Source organism: Stylophora pistillata, chromosome 8 (assembly GCF_964205215.1).
Source record: "Stylophora pistillata chromosome 8, jaStyPist1.2, whole genome shotgun sequence".
In the NCBI taxonomy this organism is placed as follows: domain Eukaryota; kingdom Metazoa; phylum Cnidaria; class Anthozoa; order Scleractinia; family Pocilloporidae; genus Stylophora; species Stylophora pistillata.
The window spans coordinates 8,321,966-8,328,724 of record NC_142526.1 but is presented as its reverse complement, the minus strand read 5'-3'; the positions used below and the strand labels follow the sequence as shown (position 1 = coordinate 8,328,724).

At 37.6% G+C, this 6,759-nt stretch overlaps 1 protein-coding gene across 1 annotated transcript in view; it reads left to right on the top strand.

Annotated features, from left to right (window-relative positions):
* The window catches only part of LOC111328599 (uncharacterized), a 197,905-nt gene that overhangs the window by 74,991 nt on the left and 116,155 nt on the right, over positions 1-6,759 (top strand). The window lies entirely within an intron of this gene.

Here is a 6,759-nt window from a genome sequence, read left to right as displayed (position 1 = left end):
ATATGGTTACATTGTTGAAATGTCGCTTATTCTTTCTTTGAGTAACATGGCTTTCAAGGTATAATTGCAGCTTAATTCATTCCACTAATGTCTGAGGCCCCGTCCACACGTATCCGGATATTTTTGAATCCGCAACTTTTTCTTTCCGGATACGGCTATCGTCCACACGTATCCGGCGAATTTGCAAGCAAATCCGGATATTTTTGAATCCGCTCTCCAGAGTGGAAATTTTTTAATCCGATAACATTTTGGATACGTGTGGACGGTCGAATCCGGATATTTTTTAATACGATGACCTCACAAAATTGGCGCCAGTGTTTACCGCGCAGAGTTAAGTATGACCGCCGATCAAAGGCAAATAGTGATTTACGAAGCGATCTAAAATATTGCCATATTTACTCTGGCACGACTCTCAGTCAATGTTCTCCATAGATTTTGCGGCTTTGTACTATATTGTCACGTTCAATAACAACTCGATCTACCTCGTCGTCGCTCCATATGAATGATTCTGGCTTGTTCCCCTCATTCTTCTTAGCTTTCTTGCCTGATTTCGACATGTTTTTAACTGTTAGAACTGGCGCACGTAAACTGAAACATTGAATTTCCGCGGCTGCTAAATGCCGTAGCGCATGCTCCGTAACCAATATATATAGAGTCATCCTGGGTACTAGACTGAATCTGGAGTGAATCCGGATACGCGTGGACGGGCGAATTCGATTTGAATACGCCGTGATCACATAACGTGTGGACGCGGATATTTTCGCATCCGGAAAGAAATAGTTGCGGATTCAAATATATCCGGATACGTGTGGACGGGGCCTGAGTTTCATGGCCCAAAATGCCAGGTAATGCGTTTTCCAGCGTTCCAGTTTTCAAAAATTTTCCGGGGAGCATGCCCCGGGCCCCCCTAGAAACGATGGGCTGAGGTCCATCAAATGGGTCCTCCGAACCCACAACCGTCTTCTTTTCAAAAAACTCCGGCTACTTAAAAACTTAGAGAGAACCCTGAAAAAGTGACAAATTTTGAAAAGGAAAGTTGATTGTTTATTATGTTAACTATCAGTAGGGCATTGTTTGGTCTACAGTTGGTGGGTAAATGAACCATAGCTGAACCTTTTGCCAAGGAAAGACCAGCAGTCAGACCACAGGCATATATTTACTTTTTCTTTATTTTGTTAAGTTTGCTTATTATTAAGTGTACTGTGATAAATGGTTTTCACAAGCTGTGTTTGGTACATTTTCAATCCTTACGGATCGTAATTATAATCATAGAAGAGGTTATCACATTTAAAATTGCTACAAATGTTTACAAAGTCAGACAACTTATGACACCTCCAACAAAGAACAGTCAAGTCAATTTTTATTTAAACTCACACAGAATAATAATTGATCACAAATTAGTGTTTTAAATACAAAAAATCAAGAGATTGTGAAGGAAAAGAAATTTTCAATTGTAGGTTCATTGTGCAGAGTTTGGGACAACTAAATAGTAGGTGACCTAAACAATAATATGAGTAGAAGGAATTTAGATACAATGTAGTTGTTTTAGATAAAAAGTATGACTTCATTAGTTAAATAGTAGTTAAAGATAATATAATCGTAAGCCATTAGGAATCAGTAATAGCGTTTTAACCATCAGTCACAGAATTCTTGGTATATTGACGGAAACTGGAAAACAGCTTGATTTTCTTTGTATCAACAGATAAAGAATTCCAAAGTTTTGGAAAAAAGTGTAACTGGGAGAATGAATGCCATATTGAGCGGTAGGAACAGATTTAACAAACAGATTCTCAATCTGTGATTGACGTGTATTATATGAACGAATAGAAGATACTGGGTTAAAAACAATTAATAAAAAAAGGGCTTAGTTTATGGTACCACTGATAAACAAAAGAGAGAATTTCAAGATGAATTATATCAGCGAATTTTAGGAGTCTGAGAGACTTCAGTAATGGCCCAGAATGAGATCTAGCGTCAGAAAAAGTCATTATTCTGACGACTCGTTTTTGCAAACTCCTACATTGTAGTGTACAGTTTTAGTAAGAGACTCAAATCTATTCAATGCAATCAAGTCATTATCAGTATAAAGTAGAGGGCAAAATTACTTAATGCTGATTTACTGAAAGACTGGTTTCTTTCCTTTGGTATTGTCATACCACAATTAAAATTTAATTCAGCTGATTCGTGCGTCTAACTGTTCACTGACACTAACTGAACACTGAAATGGCAACAGAGCGTATTTTTGACCTCAATAGAAAAATGATATTTCCCTTTATGTTAAAAACAAGTAATTGCTTTTTTTCCTTGTAAAATTAAGGATAAATAAATTCACTTGTGGTTTCAGAAGTTTCATAAATTTCCCATGTAACTGTTGTCACTGTGCGCCTCTGACTATTTCTGAAACGTCTGAAAACATGATATTTAAATCCTTAATTTTACTCAACCCAATACTTATTGTCATGGCTTAATAATAGTTTTCTTTGCAGGTGAGACAAGATCTGTGCTTGGTAGACTGGAAAAAGTACTTGATACACCAAAAACAGGTGGCCTAAAACCATCTGCCCATAATACAACAATGCAGGTACATGAACATTATTTTTAAGAACTAGTCTCTGACAAACAATTTGGTAAATGATCCAATTTCAATCCCTCTTTTCCCTTTCGATTCTGCGTGCAGTTAGACACTCAAGGGGGTGTACCATTTGAAAGCTTTAGCATTCTTGATAATAATGGTTTTGAAAGAATGCTATGTTATGAGAAATGATGTCGATCAATTGATCAGAAGTAACTACAAACACATACCTCCAATCGTGTTAATATCAACCAAATAGCGATTGCCAGACCTTCCTTCATGAGAACTGGAGCAATCATAAATGCTATAACGATGTACTGCTATACTTCTCTGTCATTTGCAACATGTTATAGCTGGTTTTAGATACTCGCGTCCGCTGATTCACGCGAAATAATGATTAACGTTGATAAAAACGTCGAACATCTGTCACAAACATGTACATTATTTACAATGCGATGCTGTATTTCTCCGTGAAGTTTTTATTGGTCGCTCCAAAGAGGACTTCCACCTTTACTTTTTATAACGACATTTAAACATGGTGCCCGCGTCTGCCACAGCGCATAGGGGCTGCGCATCACGCCATGCTAGTGCGTGCTCGCGCGTGTGTGGAAAAACTAGTCTCCCGCATGATTACGCATTATTAGAAACTATCAGCCTTTATTCATTTGAATTTAAAATACTTCATGAATTTAAAAGCATTCCTTTTTGTGCAGCATGTTAATTGGTGCATCCCTAACCATGCTGTGATCCAAAATATTTACCTAACCAAGGTGAAAACATGATTTCTCTATTTTGCTTTAATGTATTAAACTGATGTGCGTTAAAAAAATGATGTCAGTGTTAACTCGTTGTGCTAAGCCTGGGTATAGTGCGTTAGTCAGTTGGTAGTATCAGAAATTGAACGAGTGAGCGAAGCAAACGAATGAGATTTCTGATTAAAAAAAAAAAAAAGGAGGGCGTAAATACCGTAAGGACAGACTTTCCATTGTGTTTTCTGTCGATTCCACGAGCAGACTTTACCATTTAGCTTTGGCTTCTTTAGGTCATTCAATAAGAGAAGTTTAGCTCTTTGTATCTCTATCTCATTGAGTTTTTCATTTAAGGAGCCTTTTTTGCCCAGTAGCATAAATGCTGCGTGAAAAATACTCCAGTGCAGTTTGTCCATGGGGGTGATTTGACCACATTCATTTACTTGTCTTTAGGGAAATTACTAATTAGAGAGCATTCGGAAGTCATCAGTCCTTTAGCCCTTCATTATGAGCGCTTCAGGTCGAGCTTTTCTCTGCCACGGGAAGACTTGAGACGAGTTAGGAGAGGTCTAAGCAGGTACGTTACCATGCCACCTCAGTTGCAAGATGAATTGTTTGCGAGCCATTAGAAAACGTGGATAGAAGTAAGGCAAACGTAGCCAGAAAATATTTCGAGACTGAAGCTTTATTCATGGAAGGGCTCTGTTTGGTTAGAAGCGCAAAATATATGAATGTCTTGCGTTTCTGAGATGCGTGCATTAGACTCAACATATGTTTGAATCGTTTATTAGATTGATATCATATTTTTCCCTGGAACGTATACGTCTCAAGTTGGCCATGCAACGGGTACGTATTAGGGTCAGTTGGATTATAATTGTATACTTTATGTAATGTTTAGTCAAAGTTCTAAATCAGATCTTTTTGGGAAATGCATTCTCATGTATCTACTCATCGCGTTGTCTCTCTTCAAGATAGTTGCTGTTCAGATGAATGTATTCTTGAATTCACGAAGATGTCGTTCAGATTATCATTTGTAGTTAGCTTCAAAAGAGATATGTTAAGGCCTTATCAATGGGGTCATTGTGGTGTTTCAATCATGGGGCTAATTAAGATTATTTTCCAAGTAGTAAACTATTAGTAGGTTTTGTTATATTTACTGTGAATGATATTTCACATCTGTTAACATATGTTAGTTGGATGCTACACGCAAAGTGTCTTGACTTCAGGTTAATATGGCTTAGACAGAAGCCCTGTCATCAGGGTCACAACGTTGATCCATTTGCGGCACCTCTATCCACCTGGAATCTTTAATACACACAGTGTACTAGTTAGTGAACTGTAGTACAGGGCGATACTCGTCAGTTGTCTAGGTGAATGGAGTTTTGTCAAGGTTTCGACTTTTAATTTACTGAAGGTAGAAAACTGTTCCACTGACTTCAAGTTAAGGAAATTCAATGATGAATTCATGACATCCTGTTGTGAAGTCAGGATGACTTTATCAGCCCAATGTTTTTCCTAAGCTAATACACCGGAGAGCACTCGGAAGTCATCATTCCTTAAGCCCTCCATTATGAGCGCTGCAGGTCAAGCGTTTCTCTGCCGCGGGAAGACTTGAGACGAGTCGGGAGAGGTCTGAGGGGGCACGTTACAGTGCCACCGCAGTCGTAAGAGGAGATGCTTGCGAACCACTAGTTAACCTGGATAGAAGTAAGGCAAACGAGGCCAAAAAAAATTATGACTGATGCTTTATTCAAGGAAGAGTTAGCTGTAAAAGGGAGACGTTAAAGCCTTATCAGTAGGGTCATTGTGTTGTTTCATTTATGGGGCTAATTAAGATTATTTTCCAAGTATCAAACTCTATAAAAAGAATAGTCGGTTTAAGCCGGGGCAGATTTACGAATTTGAATTTATATTAATTTTAGGCCGTAGAGGATAATGGTTGAGCTTCAAATATTGCTCTGTCTCCGGCATTCTGTTGTTATTTTGAGAGGCATTGCTTTCTTGCTTGAAGTAGTAGCTTTTCAAATCCACTCTTTCTTCAGAATCTGCTATTGCGAAGCTGCATTAACTTTAGTTTCTTAAGTGAAACTGTTGAGCTCATGAGTGTTTTTAATTATTTTTCCAGGGCGAGGAAGAAGGGCTGAAAAAAGAGGAGCGGCTTAGTTTTAGGAGAAAGTTCGAAGCTGATGGCAGGGTGTTTGGTTGCTCCTCGGAAGAAATTTAATTTTGTAGTAGGAATTTCGCATTTTCTAATCAACCATATTTATCCTCAATATTGAACATAAACAGGTACGTCAAATGGAATAACGTAGGGAAATTTTAGGAAATGAGCTTCATGTCATGTGCATTTTGTACACACTGTAGAATTTACATGAAATTACTACCTGAACTTCCGTAATCTTCTTCATTATATCGCAGATGTGTTATTAAGGATGTTTCATTGCTTGCAGCCCCTTGGCTGAATTTAAAATACTTTATAAATTTAAAAGCATTTCTTTTTGTACAGCATGTTAATTGGTACATCCCTACCCGTGCTGTGTTCCAGGTAATTTTTCTTACCAAGCTGAAAGCGTAATTTCCCTCTTTGCATTTATGTATATATTTTTTGGCGTCTGTGTTTACTCGTTGTGCCAAGCCTGGGCATGATGCTGAGAGGGTTACATATTAAGAATGATAATGTGTAGCTTAAGTGCATCGAATGATAATTTTATTATTTGACCGATTTTATTCCTATTTTAGGACACTAAATTATCACTTGAAAGAGATGTAGATATACAGGTATGTTTGGAAGTTAGGAAGCTATTTTCTTGTAAACGTTTTCATTCAATAATTTCAAAAATCCGCATCAGGAGCGGGATGGTGTCAGTCAACTTGAATTCACTTGACTTGAAGTCACTTTGAATTCATCTACAAGTTACACTTGGTGTAGGATGTGTAGTGATTGAATGATAAAAATATTAATGACATTCAAAACACTTGCTGTGCAACAAAAACAATCATAGATGTACATGCGTCAACTTGAACTGAGACGGTATCACAATTTCAGTTTATGTCTGGCAGCTCATACTTGACTGAAAAACAGAAAAACACTTTGAACTAGAAAACATTTAGCGAATACATGTTGTAAGGGTGACAATTAATAAATTATAGAGGGTTTAGTGAACTTTAAGCTCATAAGTGAAAGGGGAAAGATGATTTTCGTCTTGTAGCGGACGTGGAACATAGAAAAATAAACTAAAAATTCTGGGGTTCGACTCCTCATTGGAACTTTTCTTTTTTTCTCGAATTTGATAAAATGGAAAATCGTCTCTACAATTAAGGGTTAATGCTTTAGTTTCCTTCGCCTTCTCATTCGCGTGTTTCACCTTTCCCACCCTTATCCTTTTATCTTACCCTACTTGAACCTCCTTTCCCTTCTGAAAAGGCCACAGAGTCCTA